Here is a 16602-nt window from a genome sequence, read left to right as displayed (position 1 = left end):
AAATCATTATCACCGCTTTTTTACGGCCGTGTTTCTTTCCCGCAACACACCACCCAGCCAACTGGATCGAATGTCAAACACGGGAAAGCTGGGAAGTCCTTCGGACCCCTACGCAACACACAAACACACGCGGCAAAGTTGTGTCGTTTAATCGCCGAACCTTAACCAACAATTATTGGGTCCAATGTGTGCATTACACACACACACACACACCCAAGCACAAACTTGTGTGGGACGCATTTGTCTGCAAGAGCCACTAAATCGGTCTAGAACGATCGTGGATCTTAATTCCCACCGACAGCACACGCTCCGTTACACGCCCTAGTGAGGTTTCCCTCGACGTCTTCCGGGCGTTTGGTTCGTATGGGGCTTCCCGGCTCAATCCCTCAAAACCTCCACGATGATGTGTGCACAAGGTGAGAAATTTCGGCGACGATCAGCGCTGGCCGTTTGGAAGTAATTGGATAAATGATGTCAAAGTGGCGCCAGGGTGATAGAAACTTATTTTTAAGCTGATTTCGTTGCCGTCTCTTTAAGTTTTGCCGGGTGGAGGCTTAGGGAATTATGAAATTGAATAGTGTGGCTGGTAAAATTTGAAGCCACGCTGCTGATGATGATGCGTTTGAAGGAGGGGAAACAATCGCAGCACAATGATTGTGATGTGATCATGAAAACATGCCAATCGTGCTTTGATAACGCTTCGCCTGACTGTCGAGGTTTCACAAGTTATGACCACAATCGATCGGTAATGGAGGATGTTTTGTTGTGAGCTTTGCGTGACCACCTTTTTTTACTGCACGATCCGGGAGGGTGGGTTGATGGTGTTTACATGGGCGCCCTTCCGTTGTACCACTCTTGGCTTCCCGTCAAGATGTGCACGAGAATAAAATTACACAAATTTACCACTTATTAATTAAAACATCATGGGCACTAAACTTTGCCTTATTTACAAATAAATCAACACGTTAAGCATGAAATATTTATGAGCCGGCCGAGAAGGTGGGCACGAAAATGCGGAAATTGATGCGGGAACGCGAGAACCAGCGTGACGCCTTCGAGGCGAAACACGGAGCGAATGCCACGCCACCAGATCACCGTGCAGCGGAGCGCGAAGTCACCATTCGTAGGAAAAGCGTGGTAGAATCGATCGTCGCTGTACGTGATTCTGTAGCGAGTGTATCATTCCGTTGGCCGGGAACGCATGGGAAACGTGGCACAGCTTGGCAAGGATCGACACGAGGATGGCCCGCAATTGGAACGAGGGTTGTGAGTGGTGTGGTGTGGATGAATGTTACTGTGAAGTAAGTAGTATGAACGATTCTTTCAACACGCGGTTTCGTCCAAGAAACTTCGCGCAAACTACACCTCGTATAACTGCCGGCGCACCGAGAAGCTGTTAATGCCAGTGCGCTCATCAAGCTTCGCCATCGCCGATGATAATGATGATGATGATGGTGACGAGGATGGTGATTTTATGGGTTGCACTTTTGGGTATGACGGTCGAAAGCGATGAGCAAAAAACCAAAAATCACATACACAACCCGCGAAAAGGGGATCTTCATGGTGCTGTTGACCGGATGGAGCAGTCGAAAAAGCAAAAAAAAGACAAGCAACCAAACGTTACGGTACGATTTCAGGCCCAAATATTTGTTTTCGCCCTTGTTGCCCGTGCTTCCGTAATTTCGTTTTTGGTTGTGGACGCGATCTCGTCGGGAGAGATGATGATGATGATGGTTAATATGGGTGAAGCATATTTAGTTTAGTTGCTTGATCTCATACTCGACACTGGACACTGGATACGAACGAGCATGGGCGAAAAGTGAACAATTGACGAGGCACATTAAGATGAGCTATGGAAGGTGCTGAAGTGATGGTTTTTTTTTCGTGCTTCAGGACACAAGATTTTCAAAAGGTTCCATTGCAAATGATACGGTTCTCGGGTTTATGAGCCGCTTACTTCAAGAAGAGGGCATAGAAATTGGTGTTTTGTGCTTGCGGTGAAGCACCACAGACGAACAGGGTGAGGTTTCGTATTAAACATTTGGCATACGGTGTCGAGAGTTGGGTGCTCACTTATTTGAAAGCTTATTTGTTCGGTTGGCGAATGGATTGCAAGTATTTCTGAACTGCTCGATATATGTAACCGTTCCATAATTATTTCTGTGACGATACAAATTTTGAAGATAGATTTACACGAGATTCTACGTTTTATTGGAAAAGCTATAAAGCTTACTGACCCTTAATTTCTGATATAGTACACCAGATTGACTCCATAGTCAGCAAGTCGAGGAAGACTCTTGGTGTACTTAAACACGTGTGGCCCCGTGACTTCTCCGATGCTTGTTTTTGTTTTTGTTGCCTTACGTCGCACTGTGGTGGGCTGTAATGATCCCTTCCTTCTGCTTCTTCTTCTTGGCTTAACGACCTCTAAGGTCATGCCGGCCATCGAAATGGCTTACTAGACTGCCGATAAGCACGTAGTTGGTTAGTCAGACCCTCACCTACGGAGGGATGCTCCTGATGGGATTTGAACCCCGGTCCTGCCGCATGAAGACCGACGCCGCTGTCGCCTAGACCATCGGGCCGCCGCTCCTTATTATCATCAAAATGTTTAATTCCTCGTCCCATCACTTTGATATCAACATATCCCTACCTTCTTTCCGTTCCCGGTTGTTATCCACTTCCTAATTTTTCCTTCACTTCCCTATTTTCTGTTTTGTTTGTTTTTTTTTTGTCTAATGCTGCAACTTATTCTCCGTATCGTTAAGGTTTAGTTTAGTTTAAGATTACATATTACATATATTGTAACATATGAAGTACATGAAAAGAAATGAAATAATAAACTATAAAGTAAACCAAAATGAAGTCTTTACGCTATCGGATCGGATATTGAATCTCACATCGACCGTCTCCAGGTACGCATGCCTCTCTGCCTAAGCTAAGGGTAAAATGAAATCAAGAAATGCCAGTAAAGGCAAGCCAAGTTCTCTCGAGGTTCTCTCCAAGATCGTTTGTGAATGGACTTGTTTCATAATTCCTTCCAAAGAACTGTAACTAGACATCCGTTGAAATCGTTCATTATTACTCAATTTTCTATCTTTCTATTCTTAGGTTTGGTATTCGCGCGGTAGAACAGGGTGAGTAGTGAGAACTGACCATTCAACTACGAGGTATATTAGTAAGTCTAGTAAGCCATTCGCTACCTTTGCAACCGTGGCCTTGTAGGTCCTTAGGTTCTCATAATAACTTTTTTATGTTTACGGCGTGGTATCAATAAGTCTAGTAAGCCTTTAAATGGCTGTCATTCAGGTCTTATCAGGTCGGTAATCCAAGAAAAAATATCTAGGGATATCCTCGAGACTTGTCCCATTCGTTGAACAGATTTGCGGTTGGAAACTATCAAAGAGGATTCCGAATCGGAAAGTCTACAACTGACCCGATTTTCACCATGCAGCAAATCTTGGAGAAGATGGCTGAACAGCAGTTGAACACGTACCATCTCTTCATAGATTTCGAGGCCTCATATAATAACATAGCCAGGGTAAAAGTCTACGAGGCCATGAGCTCTCTTGGAATGATGCCATTCTAACATGCCAAACTGATCTGGCATGTTAGAATGACCATGATCAACGTCACATGCCAGTTGAAGATGAATGGAAATCTCTCAAGGTCCTATAATACCACTGTGTCAGGGAGATGGGCTCACCGGTCTCCTATTCAACTTGACGCTAGAGAGGGCCATCCGTGACTCGTAGGTGGAGACTTCGGGGACCTTCTTCTATAAGTCAACCCACATCCTGGCATACGCTGATGATATAGACATCATTGATCTGCGGTTCTCCCAGGTAGCAGATGCTTACCAAAGGATCGAGCAGGCGTCAGAAAACCACGGGTTGCAGATTAACGAGGCAAAGACCAAATTGATGGTGGCACCATCAGCGGCCCTACTTAGAAATCCGGAACTACGTGGGAGGTTGTACGGATAGGTGACCGCAAATTTGAAGTTGTCCAAAACTTCAACTATCTCAGATCAAAAGTCAGCACAAGGCAGCCAGCTGCCAGCACTGAATCAGCCTTCTACAGACTGAGGAAACATTTGCCCTCAAAAAATCAGTTGCGACGATCGAAGCTTGGACTGTACCGTACCTTTACAATTCCAGTACTCACATGCGCCTCTGAGACATGGACCCTGTCCAAAACAGACGAAGCCCTCTTAGCCGCGTTTGAGAGGAAGATGCTCAGAAGGATCGTTGGCCCCGTATGTGTGGAAGGACAATGGAGCAGCCGCTACAACGACGAGCTGTACGAACTGTATGCCGAGCCAGGCTCCGGCCAGGCCCAGATTGAGGTAAGAGGATGGCTTGGAATCATCCGCCATCAAGGCCGGGATAACGGATTGGCGGTTCCGGATTCTGCTGCGGCAGGCCAAGACCGCAAAGCGGTTGTAGCGCCTGATAAGCAAGTAAGTAAGTTGGTGTCTGGTAAATGTTCTTGACAACATCTATATTTGTGGCTGCTATAAACAAATGTCACAATGAGTACTAAGAAAATTATTTGTGCTATAATGTATGCATGGCTATACGGCCAGACCTGTCATTCTCAAATATAAATAAAGTATAAATAATGCATTTTAATTAATTAATTCATTATTTAATTTCAAAACTGCAAATTTAACATGCACAGCCTATGTTTTGAACGACAGAAACGCCACTCTTCTTACGGCAGGATCGTGTTTCAATCCTTATCCAGACCGTTTCGCCTAGGGAGGACTCTATCCAATAATAATGCAATCTAAAAATGTTACTGTAACTAGTTACTAAGTTACTCTTAAATCTTTTAAACACTCTAATATTCTATGTGGCTTAGGCTGTTCTTTGTAAGAACAGCTGCAAAACATTCTGTCAGCGTTCTCTCAGAAATTAAAAGAACCCGATTTTCTCACCAGCTTAGTAATGCTTTTTTATTCCCAGGAAAAGCTTAATTTCTCTCCTAAAACCGTACAATTTCTTTACGGTAAGCCGCTCATCAAATCATCTGTCTGGCTCGTTGCATGAAGCCCCCCCCGAACCGATCAAAAGTCTTTTAATCGTGTCCGTGTGCTTTACCACCTGTAAAAGTGTGTACTTATCCAATAAAACCATCAAGCGATCTATCGAACTGAAGTAGCGAAGAAGGCAGAAGCTACTTTTCCCATGGTACAAATTATCTCCGACTGCTGGCAAGTAAACGCCGATTTCGCTCTTTCGCGTGAACACGACCGATGTGAGAAGAAATTAATTCATCAACCTTTAGAATGCCTCAATCCAATGCCATCAACACCATCTGCCTAATTAGAAACGTCATTCGACGGCCCAACGGGTGTCTTACTAGTGTGTCGTAGTAAGTCGCCAGGGAACACTTCTCGGTTCTCGGTAAGGCTCGGCAATTACTACCAACCTGACCCTATCCGACAACGTGCCCGAAACGATTGCGCCTTACCTTACCAAGCGACAAGGTAAAAGAGTGTCCAAAAGCTCACACTTTACGAACCTAATTGAACGAACCGGGCCGTTCGGGAGGCTACCGTTGATGGACGGGCTTGAGTGGGCAAATAATTAGTGGAAGCGTTACCGGTTTTGGGCTTAAATTAAGCCATTTTTCTGTCTCCAGTGAGTGTGTGTGTCCACACTCTAATCAACCGACCGATGTGCAGTGAGGGATGCTTATCAGCGCCGGTTGGATCGAGTTTCTGCGAAGACAGAGACATTAAACTCACGGTTAATTATGTCGATTCTCATGATCGCGCCCGCAAAACAAACCCAGCATCCCCGTAAGTTTGGGTGCCCTTCCACGAAATGTGACTGTGAGTTTCGAGGGTTGGACACTTTTCGGGGTCTTTCTTAAAAGACTGAAAAAAAAAAAAAAACCATCCACCGAAAGACCCCTTGGCGGCCTAATTAACTAATGATGGGTTTTGTGCGTTCTGTGTGTGTGTGTGTGTTTTTCTTCACATATTTTCCATACGGAGAGTGATGATCGTGAGTGAGCCCATATACACAAGAAATTGATAAAAATGCCATAAAATCCCGCGAGCGGAAGAATGGCCGTTGTTTTCTTCTTCCTCTTACCCTTCAAGGCATCACAAGCGAAATCATCTTCAGCTTCTCAGCGTCGAAAGCGCAACAAGCTATAAACGCACACAGTTGACCAAAGTTTTACGACGCGCTCAGGCCACATCTATACATCCGGGCTTGGGCACGGTCGATCAGTCAGTCAGTTATCAGTCAGGAGAAGTGCTCGACCACTCGTCACACTTTCTTCACCGATTGTTTCATCTGTGTTTCCAGCAACATTGCGGCCAACCATAAGGACGAACGGGCACGAGTGAATGGGGGCAAAGAAAAAACCGACCGAACCGAGCAGTGTTGTCTCTCGTTGCTGATTGTGTGATCATTTTGATCCACTGAATCGGTGTTGAATGTGTGGTGTGTGCTAATGTGTATATTGCTTTGTCTTTTTATGTACGGTTTCCCGTTGGTGCGGTGCAAAGATTGCTGGCGAAGTCCGGTATGGCCTCCGGACCGGAAAAAGGCGACGACGCGCCGAGCGAGTGGTAATAAAATAGCAATAAAATTATTATCAAATTTAGATAAGAAAATCCGACACATGAAACTTAATGAGAGACTAAATTATGCTGATTATACTGGTAGGCTTCGGTCTGCTTCTGCTGATGGATTTCGTTTCGCCGAGCTGCTTCGAATCTACCGGAATTGGTGGAAGGCAGCGGGATGGATGACAAAAAGACATAAAGATCACTCATTGTGGGACATTTACTTTTAATAACGTTGTGGTTTGTGGTATTTAAAACCTGCTTTGGTTGCCTCTCTTTGTGTGTGTGTGCTTTAAATAATAGTAAACTGTATTTTTCGCTCGTTAAAGATTAATAAACGTTGCTTGGCGGTTGGCGGACGTGTCGTTGTTTACCGTGAGTTTCATGTACAAAATTCCTGACAGTTAATTTTAAGCAAGGTCGACGAAGTCTTTAACGAAACGACGTATTTGGGCCGCGCAAATGGAAGCTGAATGGAATGGTTCCAAATGGAATGAATGGGGATGGTTTTTTTTTCTGTAGTTGTTTTGTAGCGAACCTTTTTGTACGAAGAAAAACACTATTTTAAGCATATTTTATAATTTTTTTACTATCAAAAAGTTGTTTTAAAAATACCTAAGCAGTAGCAGACATTGAGAGTGGCATTAACCCACTAATAATTTAAACGTCTTTTTTAAAAAAATATTTATAATAATTTAACGATAATTTAAATGTCTTTTAAAATAGAAAATTGAAACTACAAATCAATAAATCCGCCCTTCAATCGTGACAATCGTGAAAGTCGCATTGATGCTTTACCTTAAATATCATAGGACTGTTGATGCAAATTCGTCAAACGTGACGAATAAGATAAGAGTGTGAGAAGTGCGCTAGCAGTAGTTTGCAAACAGCTTTTTTTTCGTTTATTTATAGAGGCTTTGAGTCTTAGCGACTACATTCGCCTCTTTAATGTATAAAAAAGTGGTATAATCTAGTGCAAAACTATTGCAGGTGTGGCTTAAATATTATGGAAAACCATTGCGATTATGGCACATGATAATGGATAAGTTAAAACTATTGCAGTGGGAAGTGGGAAGCAGCGTGTTAGTCGACGGCGACAACCTCGAGGTAGTAGAGGAGTTCTGCTATCTTGGGACTATCGAAACTTCGGACGATGTTAGCAGCGAAATCCGGAGACGCATTGTTCAGGGGAATCGTGCCTACTACGGTCTTAACCGTCTGCTGAGATCCAGAAGACTTCGAGACCGCACGAAATGTGAGATATTTCGCATACTGATTCGCCCGGGTGTCCTATATGGCCACGAGTCTTGAACCATCCAAGCGGAGGATGCAAACGCTCTTGGCGTGTTTGAGCATCGCATCCTCCGGACCATCTTTGGCGGTGTGTTCGAGCATGGAGTATGGAGGAGAAGGATGAGCCACGAGCTTGCTGAGCTATACGGAGAATCGGATATACTGACAGTGGCAAGGACCGGCAGGATACGATGACTGGGGCATGTTATGAGGATGCCGGACTCATGCCTCGCCAAGAAGGTATTTGTCAGCGACCCCCAGTTCGGTACGAGGCGTCGGAGAGCACAGCGAGTTCGTTGGCTAGATCAGGTGAAGGAAGACCTGTCGGAGATCGGGTGCCTACATGGATGGGAAGCTGCTGCCAGGGATCGAGTTTTCTGGAGATCTATTGTTGACCGGACCATGTCACGACGACGTGCTCTTTAAAAGAGCAGGCCAACATGACCAAAACTATTGCTTAAATTTCTCTATATAAATGACTGATCCGTACAAAATCGTATAAGGCGGTACTGATGAAGTTTGTCGGGTGATAGAATTGTCGTGTAATCGGTGTTTAGTTGGCAGGTGGCTCGGTGTGTCGTGTTTCCATGGCAATTGGAGAGGATGTGGCGGACGATGATGTCAACACCACACAAGCTAGATTTTTGTAGGAGTTGGGAGTGTGTAAGGCGAGTGTGACCTAGTCGAAGGCGGGAAAGGACTCGTTGGAAAGGACTCTTCCCATGAAGCGGTGTTGTGCTTGATGAGACGGATTTTGTTGCCTAGGTCCAGGTTGTGCGATGTGGAGTTCCAATGTTGGGAGATAAGGGTGTTGTATGGTTCGTCAGGACGGAGCCGACTATCGTTGGCAAATTGGTCCGCTTTCTCGTTTCCGTTGATTCCGGAATGACCCGGAATCAAACAAAAAAAAAAAAAAAAAATTTCGGGTGAGGAAGGGATGTCGTCAAAGGAGTTGAATGTGGGGGTCTTTGGAGGTGCCGTGTTCCAAGGCAGCCAGAACACTAGCACTGTCGGTGAAGATTACGTTCGGACGATCGGTCTGTAGTCCTTCGTCGGCGGCTAATTGAATCGCTATTGCTTCGGCGGAGAAGATGTAATTGTGGTCAGGTAGTTTGATGGCGCAGTCATCATTGGCGGAGTGAATCCCACAGCCGGCTGTTTGCAGACAGTGAGTGTCACTAGCAGTAGCGAAAAGTAATAAAAGGGCAAACACATATAATAAATCCATCTTGCATCTTCAAAACTAAACACGACGACTACACTCGGTAAATAGATCGCAGCGAATTACAACCCGAAACATCTTCGAATGAACAAGGACTAATAGATAGCTTTAAAGCGAGTTTGCTTGCTATGAAACCTTCACTAGGTAGAGCTTCCTTTATTTTGAAGTTTTGCTTTCGTTTTGAAATTTTCATAAATTAACTCTACCCTTTCTCTAGAATTTCTTCCCTAACTGTGAAGCTCTACTATCACTAGAATGCCTCTCCTCACCTCGCAAAATAGCACTGCTCTAACTGTTCCCTAACCTAGCAGCTATGCCCTCATAACAAAGTTCTCACTCGGTAATTCTTCTCTTACCAGGTAGCTCTGTGCAGACTTCAAACTATTCGTTCTCTCCAATTCCTTGGCCTCGCGAATAACATTCACCTGTAAAGTGTAAGGCATTGTAAGGCAATATACCTGACATAAACTCGTGGTCGATAGGATTTGTTTGAGGATCAATGTGACGAAAATAAAATATCTAGCGAAGGCTCTGACCATCATAGCGCTCGATTCCGAGCCAGAGGATTAGTTGACAGTGACAATTTCGAGACGATATTCAGCTACTTTGGTACGTTAGTATCTTCGAACAACAAAACACCCCACAAGACTCCAAGCACACGAAATGCACGTCGGCTAGGGGTATGAGTCCTGGATTATGCTGGCGAAGGAGGCCAATAAAATCGCCATTTTCAAACTGTCTGTTCAAACTGATGAGATGGTGTCGTACTTGGCGGATATTTGATGCAGTGATGGATTGAGGATTGCAGTCTTAGAACCCTGAGGAGTTCAAGAAGGAGATAATGTAATAGAATGCTCCTAGTTCAACCCGTTGACATTCTTCTACTTCACACTTGTTTGATATGAGTTTCGAACCTACAATCCGCCGTCAGGAGAGTTCAGATTTTACTAAAAAGGAATTTTAAAATTCATCTGACTTATTGGATATTTGCCATGTTTAAGTGCTAATCATTTCTCTTGCATGATGACGCATTTAAAATACGAAAAACTTCTCACCATAAATGACCAACGTTAGCAAGCATCCAACAAAGCAAGATATTTGCGGTAAGCACGAAATTAAATTTCATCCACCATTTGCAAGCCGACTGACAGAAACAGCAGAAAAGATAATACAATACGCTACCATTTGGTAAAGGCGGCTTCATTACGATGTTTGTATAACCTCAACACAGAAGAAAAACGTGACCGTGCACGAAACACACAAACAAACAAAAAAAATCTGCGCAGACCAGATTTGTAAATCAGATTTCCAGCTGTCACGACCTTTCGATTGATGCCGAAGAGAGAAAGGGAACGAGTGAAAAAGCGCCAACTAAATGGAAAATAAAACAAACGTGGCAAATATGAAGCGTTGGAACGTCTCAATTATGAGGCCACAGTTTTATGATGATACACTGAGGGCACCACATACCGGTTCCACAGCGGGACGGTCAGTTGAAGAACACCACTGTGAGACTCATTGGCGCGTGAAGCGCCGCGTTGAATTTCCCTCCCATTGGAGCCCGGACCGTGGAAAGCGCCAAGCGATCCTCTCCGTTCTAATGCTAATGTATGGATGGCTCCACCACATCCGAGGAGCCCCAACGTTAAGCAAATATTTGCACCACCGCACCGTGTGGGTGCGTGGGTTTTGTTGTTGTGGAGGAGAGCTCCCTCGTCGTTTCCCCCATTTGTCCGATCCGAACCGGTACCAGCGGGTGGGGAGCAATGGGGAGTAAATCATCGTTGAAGCATTTCGGTCATTTTGGCATTCCTCCAGGACTCTCCACCGGTCTGTTGGTGTGTTGGTGTTAGCGGTTCGTACATTCGGCTTCCCTCGTTTGCATCCAATAATGGTGGAGCGTCGTTCGTGTCCCGTGTCCGGTCATGCTGGTCGACACTCCAAAGGGTTACCCCTTGCTCCCTGCCCATTGCAGCAATCATACATATTTCATTTTCATGTAGTTTTTTCTTGCTTCGGTTGGTTTTTCCCTACACCCGGTGCATCCGTTTCATTCGATGTTCGGCGTTGATTTATTTGTCCGAAATTCGTAAAACCGGAGGAAGGGATGTGGTGGAGTGCGTATCCCGCCGACGTCGACGGTGATGATGACGATGATGATGATGCTGCTGCCTGCGTCCGATGGCCTGCTAGGATCGGTCGTACAAATGTCTGATCGTGTGATGTTTTAATTATCATTTTTGTACGCTCGGACACGCTGGGAATGGTTAATGTTAACGAGGATGAAGAGGGAGAAAGGGAGAAAGAGAAAAAATTAAAATACATCCATCCGAATGAGCAGTCAAACGGTCATAATTGGCCGAAGGGTGAGAGAAATCGTGTCAAATTGTGTAGATAATGCTGGGCATGTTTCTGCTGTTGAGTGATCGTGCGAGAAGAATGGCCTATTTATTTTGATTAAGTTTTCCCTTTTCAATAAAAAAGTGTTTGGAGTTCAGAGTAAATTGAGAAAAAAACATAATTCTCAACGCTGTCTTCTCAAGAAAAATATAATTAATATAAAGTTAGCAAAATGACAATGGAAGCTAGCTGCATCCAACCTTGACAAGTTAAAGGGTTTTTCCTTTCAAATTACTTAGGAATTCCTCAAAACTTTCATGGCATTTCGAATCTTAAATCTAAATTAATTTACTAAACCTATTCACAGTGCAGGGATGTCTCAACAAGCAAAAGCTGACAGCTGCAGCAGAAGCCCACATTCCAAAGCCGGTGTTAATTCCCAAATTCTCGTAAAAAATCCTACTCCAATCAGGAGCACCCCTCGATTAATTGCCCAACCGTGCTCGCCGTATCGACGCAAATGCCCTACAGAAAAAAAAGGATACATTAATTCTACCAGAAAAAGGCAAAGAAAAACATCACTATCGATGCCAACAAAAACCCACCACAGCATGGGGTGTGTTCGGCACTAAACGCATGGCGCTAGAGCCACGTTTAATGTGTGCTGGCGAACCGCTTAAGCTTAGAAAACGGCATACAGGGGGCATACAAAATAAATAAATAGAATGTGTCAGCCGTCCAGGATCACGCGGATCCTGGATTTTTATTTTGTTGGGAAATAAATATGTTACCTTAGAGTGCATCATAATTTCAAACACCACACGGGGTTTTGCTGTGTTTTCTTTGTTCATCTGTTGCAGTACGTTCTATGTGCGTCTGCGTGTGTGTGTGTGTGTTTGAAGTTTGGTTCTTCCTTTTTAATCCCGCTGCGTGTCCCAGGATGCGTTACCCCGTGGGTGTGCACAGCAACAGGTTGCCGATTAATAAAATAATTGATCAAATCGATGAAGATCGGGGCATCGGCACGGAGGTGTTATGCTCAGGTACGAACAATGTTTTGCTGGACATGGTGGACACTACCAAAAACAACAGTTTTTGGGTGTTGTTTTTCATGGAAGGACATTGCCTGTCCCTTGTTTCTTTTCTAACATGCATGTGTGTGTGCTTATTCTTTATTCTTAAGAAAAGGACATCGGCTCAGCTGGAGGACGCACTGTTTGTTATTCATTATGGAGAAAGGTGTGAAACGGCTCTAATGAGGCACCGATATAGAGATTCTGTGAAGGTGCAACAGACAGGTATATCTGTACAATGCGCTGTGGAGGAGGATCATTGTTTCGGGGTAAATCGATCGGCAGGAATGTGGGATATTCTGATCGTGTATCTACTGCAGTGTGTCACCGGCAAGGTACCTGCTGCTGCCTGCCCTTTTTTGGGAGACTTTGTGGGTTTCGGTTGTGTATTGTGCGCAGACAGTATGACTGTGGCGTTAGCAGACTTGGCTGTGATTTGCTTTGACATTGTACGCTGTGAACTATTCAAATGGTGGGAAAATTGCGTATAATGGAATGGTTTTCCATGTCGGATTTTGTTTTGCTCAGAATAAGAAAACATAATTTTTCGAGGATTTTTTTTATGTACCGAGTTTCGATTCATGTAATGGAATTTTTCACTTAGTTAAGCGAAGTTGTTACCACGACTGAAATTTCTGACAATCGATCAGGCCTGCTCAGCATCAGTATTTGAAAAGGTTGAATGCGTAAAACAGCTGGGAAAATTTTTCTAATTACTTCTCTCTTTAAACCAGCACTGATTGCACAGTTCCACTTTCGGAATGCTGATTTCCTTTAATTGAATGCAAGATTAGAGATTTTACGACAGCAAAGTTCTACAATTTTATTGCAATATTCCACTGTCTATTAGCAATATTCTCCTTGGTGATTAAAAGTTAAACGCATGGCACCGGACAACCCAGCTCAGAAAGTCCTTTTAGGCCGTCCACACGGACAGAGGAGGCTTGGTGAACCCAGATTGAGATGGAAGGATGGCGTGGAATCATCCGCCATCAGGGCCGGGCAAACGGATTGGCGGACGACGGCGCGCAACCGTGAGCGATTCCGCATTCTGCTGCGGCAGGCCAAGACCGCAAAGCGGCTGTAGCGCCTGATAAGTAAGAAAGTTAGATTCTTAAAATTCCATAATATCTATCGAAACCCTGTTTATTATATCTATGCGAAAAATATTGAATTGATGCTGATGGATGAAAATTAATAATAAAATTAAATAAAAAAAGAATTATAATAAAACCCTGGTGTAAACTGTATGATCAAAATGAAAAGAAAAACAAAAAAAATGAAACGCTTGCTCAACGACTAAGAGTATCCAGCAACAGTTTAAAACAAAAGAATAAAAATAAAGTGGTAAGACTCCTTACAAAAACTAAAACAATCATCACCTCATAAATGTTTTGTCAACTTCTGAAAATTACAAAATCTAATAAAAAAAAGCAAAATATTCGATCCGTTATCCGGTACGATTGGTGGAATGAATGTATTTAAAATACAATAACAAGAGAGTACATTCGAACAACAGGAATAAAACAATTTTGTAATGAGGATAAACCTAATGTTAACATTTAAAATTAAACTTGTTAAATGGTTAAAAATAGTTAAAAAATTATAGAAGTAGTTGAATTATTGTTTTTTACCGGGGAAAAAGATAAATAGTAAGATGAATTTAAAGTTTTCATTCATCCATTCCGTTTTTCGCTCAAAAAGTTGGGCTAGAAGTAGCTAAAATAACTATAAATTTAAATTATTATCAAAATTTGTTAGTTAAAACGCATAGCTGTCAAATTCCATGATTTAATTTGTTTTCTTTATTTGTATGATAATAATTACTTATAAAACCTTTCAAGATACTCCATAGTTAAGCAAAGAAACACATAAAATACTAGTTGAAAGCGGTACAAACGTTTGGTAAATCATCCTCCCCCAAGACACCACAGCAAATGAATGACAATGCAATAAAACCGAACGAGAGTAAAAATGTAATACTAATCAACACCTAATTGCGTCACTTAATTTCAACGCAGCTCGTTCACAGTTGCGTTTAGTCAACAATAATATCGTACACCCGTGCACCATCGGCTTCTCACTCCAGGCTGCGCTACATCCCGCATTTCTTACCGCTTCCAGGGAATAAGAGTTGAAAAAGGAAGGCAAAAGGAAATGAAATCAAAATGGCCCGTTGCAATCAGTGGAAATGGATTCGCACTGGACAATTAATGGACAAACGGCAAACCTCCGGCAGGACATCTCCCGTGGGCCAACAGCGCAAATATCCGTCTGTTTGTTCTGGGGAACGAGATGAGAAGCCAGACAATCCAATTCTGGGCGGATTTGCTCGAGGTAAACAATCCGCCATTTGCACACACACCCAACCTGGAGTGGATTGGAGTGTGGTGGGGAGATAGGATGTCCTAGCGTGTCAGTGAGATGAAAAGAAAAAAAAAAATGGCCAAGGATCCGGATTCTGGTGGATAATGTGCGTTTGTTTTTTGCTTTACTTGCAACAACAGTGTCACCGCTAAAAAAAAAAAAAAAAACAAAAACCCCACAGCAGCATAAAGAGCAAATGGCGATAATAACGAAAATAAAACATCCAAACGGTACAAACGACACGGCGAGCAATTATAGAATGAACTTTTAACAAGCTTCTAATAATATATAATAAATAAAGTAAATATATGCCATTATGGCGAGGCGCAAGCAAAAACCTCCCATTTGTTAAAGGCGACCGTTCTCGCACCGTTCAAAACGTTCATCCCGCATACCGTGGCGGGTGTATGTACGATGCTCGAGCTGACAGCTGGGGGGATGTAACACTTCGCTTAGTGGTAAGTTCATCTCGCGTCTGTTTGTAAATTGATCCGCATCATACCACCGCATCTAGTTGCCAACCATCGCAATGGAGTACATATCATCCCTTAAAACAGAGCAGCGATTACACACACACACACACACACACACACACCCGAGACTCACACCCTTCGCAGAGGGTACCCACCATAGCAACCAATGGCGGATGCTTGTATGCTGCATTCTCCCCTTTTTAGCAGAGAAGCGTTTCGTTGCTAGCTCCGCCCTTCGTCGATGCGCAATCTCGCGCTCTCTGCTCACGGATCGAACGGTGGAGAGGGTGGTTTTTTTTGTTTATTGCAACCCCCAGCGCTTAGGGTAGTGTGTGAGTGTGTGTGTGTATGTTTGTGTTCGCAATAATCATGCGCTTTTGTGTGAGGAAGGCAAAAAGCACAAAAAAAACACACACTTTTGAGCAAGCGCTAATGACACTATTTTATTATTTCGGGGCTGGTGTTGGTAATGGAGCGTGTGTGTGTTCGCCTGCCTCCGCCCGGTTGCTGTGGTAACGGCGCTCGTGTACGGTCGGGCTGGTGGTTCGAATGGTTTGCCGTCAAACTAACAAACATCCCCGGATGGGGGCTCCTGGTGGGCTAAAGGAGCCGCATTTTTTATTATGTGTTGAGCGTTCGCGGAATATGGAGCGCCATTGCCAACGGTGCGTGCGTGCGTGCGAGTGAGAAAAGAGTGTGTGTGTGTGTGTTTGGGAAAGAGAACGAAAAGGGTGAAAGATAGAGAGCGGGATAGAGCGAGATGAGAAGGAAAAGCATCCTTTGCTTCGAGAAAGGATTGCAATGCAGATGCTGATGAGGGCTATAATGTAACCATCTGTAACTCCTCTCACAGCTGGCAAATATTGGCTGCGTTGTTGTTTGTTGCTGTTGTTCATTATTTGCTACCACTGGAAGCCTGTATCGGCGAATGGAAAAGACCGTATCCATATGCCATAAAGACGCGTGAATGGTTGCGCTTCGTTGCGTGCCCTGTTGTGTGAAAATGTAATGTTTTCAAGTGGATTCATAGACACCGTGTAGAATCGTATCGTAAGAAGTGTGTAGCTCGAATCCCTGTGGAACGTTTGCATAATGAGTTTCGTGTGTTAGTTTAGTGTTAAATTTGGCTGGTGTCGGAAACATATGAAAAAAGGCGATAGTTTAACGGCCACCAACCCCGATACATGACGCTTCCACGCACGTTACCATGTGAGTTGTGTGATATCAGTAAACTGTTAGTGATAC

Source organism: Anopheles maculipalpis, chromosome 2RL, assembly GCF_943734695.1.
Source record: "Anopheles maculipalpis chromosome 2RL, idAnoMacuDA_375_x, whole genome shotgun sequence".
Classification (NCBI taxonomy): domain Eukaryota; kingdom Metazoa; phylum Arthropoda; class Insecta; order Diptera; family Culicidae; genus Anopheles; species Anopheles maculipalpis.
The sequence above is the reverse complement of the archived record's forward strand: the minus strand, read 5'-3'. Positions refer to the sequence as shown.